This window comes from Heteronotia binoei, chromosome 2 (assembly GCF_032191835.1).
Source record: "Heteronotia binoei isolate CCM8104 ecotype False Entrance Well chromosome 2, APGP_CSIRO_Hbin_v1, whole genome shotgun sequence".
Classification (NCBI taxonomy): domain Eukaryota; kingdom Metazoa; phylum Chordata; class Lepidosauria; order Squamata; family Gekkonidae; genus Heteronotia; species Heteronotia binoei.
This window is the reverse complement of record NC_083224.1, coordinates 91,076,463-91,088,601: the sequence shown is the minus strand read 5'-3', so window position 1 is coordinate 91,088,601 and position 12,139 is coordinate 91,076,463.

The following is a 12,139-nucleotide window of genomic DNA, read 5'->3' as shown; positions in this document are numbered from 1 at the left end:
GAATGAGGAGAATCAGTGGGACACGGTGATTCCTGGATATAAGCTATATCGGAAGGATAGGGAGGGAAGGGTTGGAGGTGGGGTGGCTCTGTATGTCAGAGAGGATATACGGTCCAGTAAGACTGAGATCAGATAATTAGATTCACTTTTAGAAATGCTTTGGGTCGAAATAGAGGGCCCAAAAGGAAATTTAACTATGAGAGTTTGTTATCGCCCACCAAATCAAAAGAGAGAGGACGATTATAATATGATGGAAGGCTTAAAGATAGCAGCTAAACGTAAAAACTGTGTCGTAATAGGTGATTTTAACTACCCGCAGATTGATTGGGTCAATATGTGTTCTGGTCGAGAGAAAGAGATTGAGTTTCTTGATGCTCTCAATGACTGTGCTATGGAGCAGATGATCTCAGAACCTACCAGGGGTGGCGCGATCCTGGATTTGGTCCTAAGTAATGCCCAAGACTTGGTGAGAGATGTAAAAGTGATTGCGCCGCTTGGGAGCAGTGACCATAATGTTATTGATTTCACCGTTTGTATAAATAGGGAGTTGTCCAAAAAGACCGCCACAACCACGTTTAACTTTAAAAGGGGTAAATACACTGAGATGAGGAGGCATGTGAGGAGGAAACTGAAAGGAAAGGTACATACGGTCAAAACCCTTGGGGAAGCTTGGATGCTATTTAAAACTATACTCCTAGAAGCTCAGATAAAATACATACCACAAGTTAGGAAAGGCACAAACAGGCATAAGAAAAGGCCTGCGTGGTTAACAAACAAAGTAATGGAAGCTGTAAAAGGTAAGAAGGACTCCTTTAAGCGGTGGAAAACCAGTCCAAGTGAGATTAGTAAAAGGGAACACAGGCTGTGGCAAATCAAATGCAAGACTGTGATCAGGCAGGCAAAAACGGACTATGAGGAGCATATTGCAAAAAACATAAAGACCAACAATAAAACTTTATTCAAATATATTAGAAGTAGGAAACCAGCCAGGGAGGCAGTGGGGCCCTTGGATGACCATGAGGTAAAAGGATTACTGAAGGAGGATAGGGAAATGGCTGAGAAGCTAAATGAATTTTTTGCCTCCATCTTCACTGTGGAAGATGAGAACTTTTTGCCCACCCCAGAACCACTAATTTTGGAAGGGGTATTGAAAGACCTGAGTCAGATTGAGGTGACAAAAGAGGAGGTCCTACAACTGATAGACAAATTAAAAACTAATAAGTCACCGGGTCCGGATGGCATACATCCGAGAGTTCTGAAAGAACTCAAAGTTGAACTTGTGGATCTTCTAACAAAAATCTGTAATCTTTCATTGAAATCTGCCTCCGTTCCTGAGGACTGGAAGGTAGCAAATGTCACCCCCATCTTTAAAAAAGGTTCCAGAGGAGACCCGGGAAATTACAGGCCAGTCAGTCTGACTTCAATACCGGGAAAGTTGGTAGAAACCATTATCAAGGACAGAATGAGTAGGCACATTGATGAACACGGGTTATTGAGGAAGACTCAGCATGGGTTCTGCAAGGGAAGATCTTGCCTCACTAACCTGTTACATTTCTTTGAGGGGGTGAACAAACATGTGGACAAAGGAGACCCGATAGATGTTGTTTACCTTGACTTCCAGAAAGCTTTTGATAAAGTTCCTCATCAAAGCCTCCTTAGAAAGCTTGAGAGTCATGGAGTAAAAGGACAGGTCCTCTTGTGGATCAAAAACTGGCTGAGTAATAGGAAGCAGAGAGTGAGTATAAATGGGCAGTCTTCGCAGTGGAGGACGGTAAGCAGTGGGGTGCCGCAGGGCTCGGTACTGGGTCCCATGCTCTTTAACTTGTTCATAAATGATTTAGAGTTGGGAGTGAGCAGTGAAGTGGCCAAGTTTGCGGATGACACTAAATTGTTCAGGGTGGTGAGAACCAGAGAGGATTGTGAGGAACTCCAAAGGGATCTGTTGAGGCTGGGTGAGTGGGCGTCAACGTGGCAGATGCGGTTCAATGTGGCCAAGTGCAAAGTAATGCACATTGGGGCCAAGAATCCCAGCTACAAATACAAGTTGATGGGGTGTGAACTGGCAGAGACTGACCAAGAGAGAGATCTTGGGGTCGTGGTAGATAACTCACTGAAAATGTCAAGACAGTGTGCGTTTGCAATAAAAAAGGCCAACGCCATGCTGGGAATTATTAGGAAGGGAATTGAAAACAAATCAGCCAGTATCATAATGCCCCTGTATAAATCGATGGTGCGGTCTCATTTGGAGTACTGTGTGCCGTTCTGGTCGCCGCACCTCAAAAAGGATATTATAGCATTGGAGAAAGTCCAGAGAAGGGCAACTAGAATGATTAAAAGGCTGGAGCACTTTCCCTATGAAGAAAGGTTGAAACGCTTGGGACTCTTTAGCTTGGAGAAACGTCGACTGTGGGGTGACATGATAGAGGTTTACAAGATAATGCATGGGATGGAGAAAGTAGAGAAAGAAGTATTTTTCTCCCTTTCTCACAATACAAGAACTCGTGGGCATTCGATGAAATTGCTGAGCAGACAGGTTAAAACAGATAAAAGGAAGTACTTCTTCACCCAAAGGGTGATTAACATGTGGAATTCACTGCCACAGGAGGTGGTGGCGGCCACAAGTATAGCCACCTTCAAGAAGGGTTTAGATAAAAATATGGAGCACAGGTCCATCAGTGGCTATTAGCCACAGTGTATGTGTGTATATAAAAATTTTTGCCACCGTGTGACACAGAGTGTTGGACGTGATGGGCCGTTGGCCTGATCCAACATGGCTTCTCTTATGTTCTTATGTCTGTTTGCAGACACTAAAACCCTATGCCTACGTGGACAGGATGGAGCTGCTGGGAGGAAGAAACTGGCATGCAAGCCAGCAGTGTAATATCTTCTTCCCCTAGCACTTCCCCACTCAGCTGCATCTTTCAGAACTTACTGGCGGGGCGGTGGGGGGGGGGAGTGGAATGTGCATCAGCTTCAGATTAGTCTGACCTTTTGATGCAGACAAAACTTTACATTATTGGTGGCAGTTCCTATATACATGCAGTAACATTCCCCCTTGCATGCATGTTACTGTAACTGACCAAAGTATTAACAGTCAGGAGGGAAATGTGGACCATATCACACAGTAGCATAGTCACTGCACAGATAGCATCAGTTTTCCTTCTGACAAGGAAAAAAGGCTTTCCTTGCTATCTCTCCATTTCTCTGCAGATCATGCAGATCGCACCAGTAGCTTTCTAGGACTCTGGATTCCTATGTTCCGTGCAATATGCAGTAATTACAGCCACCTTTCATTTCCCAGCATCAGATTTTCTGTTTTTGGTCCCCAGTGGAATGAGTATTAATTGAGGGGCTGGGATAGAGCCAAGCACTGGCTCTTCCCACTGGGATTTCAGGTCTCTATTAACTTTAATCTATCCTCTAATCCTGCCTGCTAAACTGCACTTTCACCTTATCTGCCATGCTCCAATCTCTGTTTCCCCTCCAACATGCAAATACCTGTTTTTCATCACAGAAATAACACATACAGAAATGGGGACTGCAAATTATTTCTTTTACCACTGACTTGGGAAGATATGGACATGACTCAGCACTGCTGGACAAAAGCAAATCAGAGATACTTGGAGGGAAGGAGGTGTCAGCTGTGTTTAATTATCTTTTTCCCTATCTGGATAGCAGAAGTCATAAAATCCTGTCCTTTGGCTTGAAAAGAGTAATGTGAGACAATGCCATTAATTCACACAATCTGGAAATCTAGTTCAGTAAAATCTCTGTAGGGCTAAACCATACAGCGTGCCTACATTGGGATTCTGGTAAAATTGTAGGGTCTGTTCATGTGATATTGTTTTCTGAAATTGTGGCAACATATGCCAAGATCCTCATGTCTGCCTGTGTATTCATTCCACATGACTATAAAAACATCCCCAGCCTAAGGAAAAACTGAATTGTGCTGGGGTTGATGGAGCTGACTTAGAAGGGCAATAAAGCACAGCCTTAGCTCCACCCTCTGAAATTTTAGCTTGTCAAGGATGGAAATGCATCAGTCCCCGGAGATGCACAGCAGTTCACCCGCTCTGTGGCAGATCCTCTTGCTCCAGCTGAGTGGTGATCAGGGAGATAATTATCTCACTGTTATTTATTCTGTGCACTAATCAGGAGCCTGCTGATAACATAGCATGCAGCACAACAGGCAGAGCTGGAATCCCAGGAGCTAGCTTTGGTCTCCAAATTGCTTAGAAAGCAGAAAAGATCTGAAGGACTGGGATTCAAAACCAAGGCTGGGTTTGGGGTGGGCAGCCTGGGCTTTGAAGATAATGTGACATTCTATTCCTAAAGCATCCCAAATGACAGCATCTGTGGCTCTCCCCCTCAAGCAGGGATGGATTTAGTCAATACAGATGAATGGCTTTCTCATTTCAGTTTGTTCTGCTTCACTGGACGCAAATAGTCTCATTCAGGGCAAGCTTTAGTGAAAATGGTGTTTATTAGACTGCAAAGAAGGGTGACCTTGAGAGAATGGAAGAGAATAGGAGGGAGAAGGGAAGAAAACAAAATCAAAGGAGGAAGAAACAGAGATGAAGATACACTGCCTCTCAGGACAAAGAAGTCCTGGGGACTGGGTGGGAACACAATATGAAAAGAGAGAGAAGTGCAAGAGAGAATAAGAAAAAAAAGAGGCAAGGGAAGGGAAGTGTTGGGAAAAACAGAAGAACTGTGGTGCGGAGGACTACAGAAGAAGTTGTGGGGGAGGCATACAGAAGAATAAGAATCTTCATGAGAATCTGAAGAAACACCTCAGTTAACAAGCCTTCTGAGCAAGAAGGAGTGCTTCACTGAGATAACTCACAGGAGCACCTATAACCCCATAAAGTCAACATACATTGTTTCCCCTTCCACATACCCTTGGTGAAATTTGGACCTGTGCTGATTACATCACATTAAAATTTTTTGATTCCGTCAGGGCACTAGAATATGGCTTGTGGTTGAATGAAGCACCCTCACTACACTCTTTGACTCAAGCCTCTACTTAGCCAGGATGTGTGTTTCAGGGAGAAAGCTGTAAGGATAATGGTGGGAAACACACAGCTTATGCCACAATGAATTTGGTGGCCTTTCAGAGGCCATGGGACTTTTGATTTTCATTTTTGTTTCATCTCATTAGCACAGCTACCTAGGCAAACATAGGTTCATTCCTGCCTTGAGTTTTTCACAGTGCAAGCCTATGCAGAGTTAGACCATTCTAAGTCTATTTATGTCAACAGGCCAAGAAATACAAGTCTCTGCTAAGGATGGCACTGTCAGTCATTTACCAGTATCTCATCTACATTTTCAGTCCTGTTGATTTGTCTGTTTTCTTCCTTCTAAACTTCAGCTAAAATCTTTATAAAGGTTTGCATATAAAAATAGGACAAACACCCAAGGATCCCAACATCTTATGAAAACGATGGATAAGGCTGGGAAGGTAAAGGCTGCTGGCAATTAACAGCACAGGCTCACATAGGGATGGTGTTGCAGGCTGAGTGTGCTCTTCATTGCTCTGAGGCTCATGCCTGTTCTCAGGCTCTTATTAGCATCTGAATGTAGATCTCCATTCACACATCCATGCATGCCCTGTGCTAGCACTTCTGGTGTGAAGTTTCCTTTGTCTTGATTATATATGCATACACACTCTAGATGGAAATGCCACTCCTGTGTTGTTTTCAGCCCCATATTTTTTTTTGGGGGGGGGGGGGAATCAAACACAATTATGGGTAACTTTCCCCCCTCTGTTGGGTCTTAATGCAACGTATGCATTTCCATTCAGGGCAAAAGAACACAGGGAAGAGTTAACTCCCAGCAATGCTATCACCCCAGTCAGGAGTTTTGGTCATAGAACTCCAGCATTGCATATACTTGGGTCTGACTCCGAAGTAATATTAGGGATGTGTATTCAAATACAAAGAGTGGTAAAATTGATGCAGAGTTTTACTGTGGTGTTTTACCGTGGTGCAGAGTGGTAAAACTGCAGTACTGCAGTCCAAGCTCTTTGCTCATGACCTGAGTTCGATCCCAGTGGAAGCTGGGTTCAGATAGCCGACTCAAGGTTGACTCAGCCTTCCATCCATCCAAGGTTGGTAAAAATGAGTACCCAGCTTGCTGGGGGGAAGGTGTAGATGACTGGGGAATGCAATGGCAAGCCACCCCGTTAAAAGTCTGCCGTGAAAACGTCGTGATGCAACATCAGTCCAGAGTCAGAAACGATTGGTGCTTGCACAAGGGACTACCATTACCTTTTTATTCAGAAACAAACTAGTGAAAATCTGAGCCAAACATATCCCATTCTTTAATATAATTACTGTAGGGTGGCCAGACCGTCCCGGTCTCCCGGGAAAGTCCCGGTTCTGGCCCCCAATTCCTGGCTCCCGAGCTGGCTATACCGGGATCATTAGAGGTCCCGGTTTAGCCAGCCAGAGAGCCGGTGGGCCGCGCGCGTGGGCGGGGAAGATGGCGAGGGAGGGAGGGAGCGTCCCTGCATGTGCGCAGGGCGATTGTGGCGGGCTCTGCGCATGCGCGGGGACGCTCCCTCCCTCACTCGCTGCCTTCCCCGCCTGCGCGCGGGGCCTGGCGGCAGTGGCGGAGGCCGGGGAGGCGGCGGAAAGGCCGGCGCTGGCCGCTGGAGGCCCTCCAGCGACCAGCGCCGGCCTCTCCGTCGCCTCCCCGGCCTCCGCCTGCAGTGAGCCTGTCGGTCACTTCCGGGTTCCTGTCCTGCATCTCGACCTCTGTTATTAGTGACAGGCTGCTTCGGCGTGCCGCTGCGCCGGCCCCTTGGGTCCCACAACGATGGGACCGATGCCACAAGGACGGGCTTGAAACACTCTATAACCCCTCAAAAGAACAGCAGTCTAGCTCGCTTCCCCTGAGCCCTGCCGCCATAAGCCTCAAGGGGGCTCATTTTGCGGCATCTCCCAGCGGGAGGGTGGCACCCGCACGGGACACATATCAAATGAAAGAGGGGGCGTAGGGCTATCAGAAACAGCCGGTGGAGGGAGTCGGGAGACCACCCCACTGGGGGATCCACACCCCGAAAGTGATGAAGGTGGCGCAGATAGAGCCAACAGAGCAAACAGGACAAAATAAATAGGCTGCATTATGCAGCACAGTCTCACTGGAATCTCAATGGAATCTGACTGGCTTCTCAGCATGGAACCCGTTCTCTCTAGTCTTCTCACTTTGAAAAAAGTAAAAAAAGAGTTTTATTTAACTTTATTTCCCCCTTTCCCTCTCTATAAATAATCTTGGTGTTTCCGGCGGTGATATTTGGGGGATTTTTGGGGATGTCACAGGAAGTGCTGTGAAGTCACTTCCTGTTTCCGGCAGTGGCATTTGGGGGAAATGATGTCATTTGGGGGAAATGATGTCACAGGAAGTGATGTCACTTCCTGTTTCCGGCAGGTGGCGCGGGGGGGATGATGTCACAGGAAGTGATGTCACTTCCTTTTTCCGGCGGTGGCATGTCGTCACCGGAAGTGACGTCACTTCCTGTTTCCGGCAGCGCACACACTGCGCCGCGCACACACACATTCCTTCCCCCCTCAAGGTGTCCCTGGCTGGCCTGCAGAAATTATGGCCACCCTAAATTACTGCCAATAATCCAAATTGATAAACACATGTGTTTATAAAGGAGGAAGGCAAGGCTTTTTTTTGAACAGAAACGCACAGGAACGCAGTTCCAGCTAGCTCGACATCGGGGGTGTGGTCTAACATGCAAATGAGTTCTTGCTGGGCCTTTTCTATAAAAAGCCCAGTGTGAAACAATGGTGATGTCAGGGGATGTGGCCTAATATGCAAATGAGTTCCCGCTGGGCTGCAAATAGTTCCTGCTGGACTTTTTCTACAAAAAAAAGCTCTGGAGGAAGGTAATTAATCTCTTCTATTCTGGTGTCTCACTAGCACTGCTTTAGTTTTAAGAGGGCAGCTGGACTGAGGAGACAAAAGATAATGGAGGTCAGGAAGGAATGTTGACTAACCCATCATTAATCTTGTCATCAGAGACTGCACTGATAGGCTTCTGAGTTCAATGTTTCTGTAAACCACTGTGCTGTTGGGGTCTGATTTCCCTGTCCCAATCCACTTTCTTATTTATTTATTTATATCCCGCCCTTCCCTGTCCCAATCCACTTATTTATTTATTTATTTATATCCCGCCCTTCCCAACAAGTGGCTCAGGGCGGCTCACAGCATAAAATTCCACATAATGACATTTAAACATAGAACAGTTAAAATTAATTAATACATTTAAGTTATAAAATATTTAAAATTACAAAACATTTAAACCATTTAAAACATTAGGGACAGCAACCTCTAATATAACTACACCTGGATTTCTTGTACCAGCTAGTCATAGGTCAGCCGGAAGAGGGTTGTCTTACAGGCCCTGCGGAACTGGGCAAGGTCCCGCAGGGCCCTCACCTCCCCCGGCAACTGGTTCCACCAGGATGGGGCCACCACAGAAAAGGCCCGGTCCCTGGTAGATTTTAAGTGGGCTTCTTTTGGCCCGGGGATAGCTAGGAGATTTCGAGTGAGAAACCGCATTTCTGGGGTCTCTGCTTTGTACTGCTATTATCTTGTAATTGCTAAATGTCTGTGTCACTGAGTACCTACCTTCTTGGCAAACCAGATGTAAGCATCTGTTTCCATTGTGTAGCCCTGCCTGATTTCTAAGATTGCCAAATGCCTCCGTGTGCCTGCTCTGCAAAAGAGAAATTAAATTGCCAATAAAATAGGGGCTTTCTTCTACTTGTCACAACTTTAACAAGGAAGAAGAAGAATAGGTTGTTATACCCTGCTTTTCTCAACCTTAAAGAATATCAAATCAGCTAACAATCACCTTCCCTTCATCTGCCCACAACAGTCACCTTGTGAGGTGAGTGGGGCTGAGAGATTTCTGAGAAAACTGTGATTTGCTCAAGGTCACCCAGCATGTTTCATATGGAGTGGGGGATCAAACCCAGTTCTCCAGATTAGAATCTGCTGTTCTTGACCACTATACAACACTGTAGTGTTAAACCAGTGAGAATTTCACCCCAGCTGAATGAGGAGATACAACGTCAGAATAAAAAATGTGCTCTGTCCTTAAATTATTATAAAAATGGATGTTTCCTCCAGTCTAGTTGAAATTTGGCAAGCCAGATCCTACAGTTGATACAGTCCCTAAGAATGCCATCACAACAGAGAATAAATCACAAACCAAAAATTTGTCTCTGACCAACAGATTATTAATACAATGTTGATGCAACCCCCTAAATAATAATATTAACCACTCGCTTACACAGTGATCTGATTCTTATTTACATTGTATTACCTCTACCAGTACTTTATAAAATTTTGCTGAAAAACCGTCAGGATCCGGTGCTTTACCTAATTTTAATGAAGTAATTGCTGCTTCTACTTCAGCTTTTTCAACTGGTTCATTTGAAGTTTTTTCCATATTTTCTGTTAATGGCTTTACTTTTATTCTCTGCAGGTACGCTTCTATTTTCTCTTTATCTACTTGTCGGCCTTTAAATAGTTTAGCATAGTATTTGTAAAATTCCCTTTTAATTCCTGCTTGATCCACAATATCTTTACCTCCAACTATAATTTTATTAATAAATTTGTTCTCCCTTTTTTTCTTCATTTGCCACGCCAGATATTTCCCAGGTTTGTTAGCACCCTCAAAAGATTTCTGCTGCAGTAATTTGACTCTCTTAGGGTTAAAGCACTTCTAGAATCCAGAAAGCTTGCTGGCTCTCAACCCAATCATTATTCAGTCTCCCTGTGGCATACTGACAGTATTCTTCTAAAGAGAGTTGGGTGCACATCTGGAGAAGGATACCACATTGAAACCTGGTTTTGAGAACTAGCGGTTCATCCCATTTAGTGAAGAATTCCTTCAAGCTGAGTTACCCTGATATTGCTAAATTCACAGAAGAAATAGTGAATCTTCTGCAGAAGGTGGTGGGAAGAAATATTACAATAGCTGATAGTAGAGCCACTTTAGCCAGGATCTTAAAAGTAAACATGATTGATAAGAAAGCCAGGCTCCCCCTTTCTATTAGGCACCCTTTCTATAGACTTGGAAGGATTCCAAAGCAAGAAAAATCCTGCAGGGAATCAGGGAGTCAAGAGCAGTGAACTCAAAAAAATTCCTGTCAAAACCTAAAAGGAACTGAATAACTATTTAGTTATTTTTGTTTTGAAAATGGGGTTTGGTAAGCACGCAAAGTTATGATACATGTAAGATCTTAAACTGTGATTTGGTAAATCAGATTAAGTCAAAGTTTCTAATCTCTCAGATCATTCAAATATGTTCCACCTTCAAAATGGCTCAATTTCCCATATATAAGGATGGGAACAACACTAACCTATCGCACATGTTGTTGTGAGGCAAAAAAAAAAGGTATATGACATTATAAATTATCAATAAATAACAATCTCAAACAAGCCACACTTTATGTACGCCCTCCATTATCAATCTCACACCCCACCATAAGCATATTATACAGAGGCTAAGAGTATTGTTAGTTGCTAAAGGGCTGCATGTGATCAATGAGACCTGGGTTCCAATCTGCTGAGCTATGCACCAATCAGTAAGTCTAACCTATCTCTTGTGAAGATAAGACAAAGGAAGGAGTACTTGTAAGGGGTTTTTTTTTGAGGAAATTCAAAATTAACAAGTGATTCATAGATTGTTGACTAACACATCTCCCCCAAGATATCATTTATTTCATGTTATTGGATTTATATCCTGCCCTCCCCGCCAAAGCAGACTCAGGGCAGCTCATAATACATAGCTTAGAATTAAAAAAAAAATACATTAAAAACATTAAACAGTTTAAAAATAATTTGGTGCTAGTGAAAAGAGCGTGGACATGACATGGGGAAAATATGACAGTATCCTTCCTTCCTGTACCCAATGAAATCTGAAACACTGTAAGACTTTAACTGTATCTTACCAGTAGGGGTCACTGCACCACCAGCTCTATTTATTTATTTATTTAGATTTTTAGTCCACCCTTCCCATAGAACAGGCTCAGGGCAGATTACATCATAAAAGAAGACAATCAACAGTTAAAACCAATTAAAATATATGAGATCTAAAATTACAGACTAAACAGTGGAAATTAAAATGACACATTCTGCCTCTAGTATGAAGGATACTATAATTTAAAGCAAAACTGGACGTGTTTAACAAATGGCAAGTTGACAATGCACATCCACATCAAAACATATCTCAGAGTCATTCCTATAAATTATTAGACTTATTTATGCTTTAGATTCTTGAGACACTGCCTAGGTTGCAAACAGATGCATTTATTTGTATTTTAACCTTCAAACATGTTGCCCATTGATTTATAAATGTGCTGCCTCTGTATGCTATGCTATTTGCAATGCAGACAGATTCATGTGCTGACTACACTAGTTTTCCCCAGTAGAAAGCCTGCTTGACCAATTTCATGTCATGCCTCATATTAAAGAATACAGACAAAGCTTTGAAATCAGTGATGATGTGGAGGACACAACACATGTATTGAAAGGTCAGCCTGGCCAGAGTAGTGATATGGGCTCTTTTCCTAGCAGCTCTCGCATTTAAATCCAACACAGAAATTGTGGCAATAGAACAACCACAGTGGAGCTCTGTCATTCTCTGGGCTGGGTCAAGAGCTCCAGAAATATGTATATGGAAAGAGTTTGGCATTTCCACATAATATGCTTATGTTTAGCTTTCCCCACATGTTAAAATTAAATGGAGAAGCTATGTTGACCAGAGCATTCAGTTTTAAAATAATTCTTCTCTATTTTCTATATGTTATTAATAACATTCAGACATGACATGTTCCAGACTAAATGTAAGCTATTTGTGAAAACACCCATTGAGAGAACTCATATTCTCTTCCCTGCTCTACAATCCTGACACCTTAACATATTTCTAAAAGAGATTCTAAATGCTGGTTTATATATTAAGTGGCTCCCTGCTATACATATACTAACAGTGGTAACCTTATGTGGCAGGGAATTATATTTTATGTCACATGATGACATTTTTGCATGTATATTACACTTCTTCGTGTATATGTTCAATTATTCCGTGTGTGCACATTTAAAACCTAATGTTTTAAGA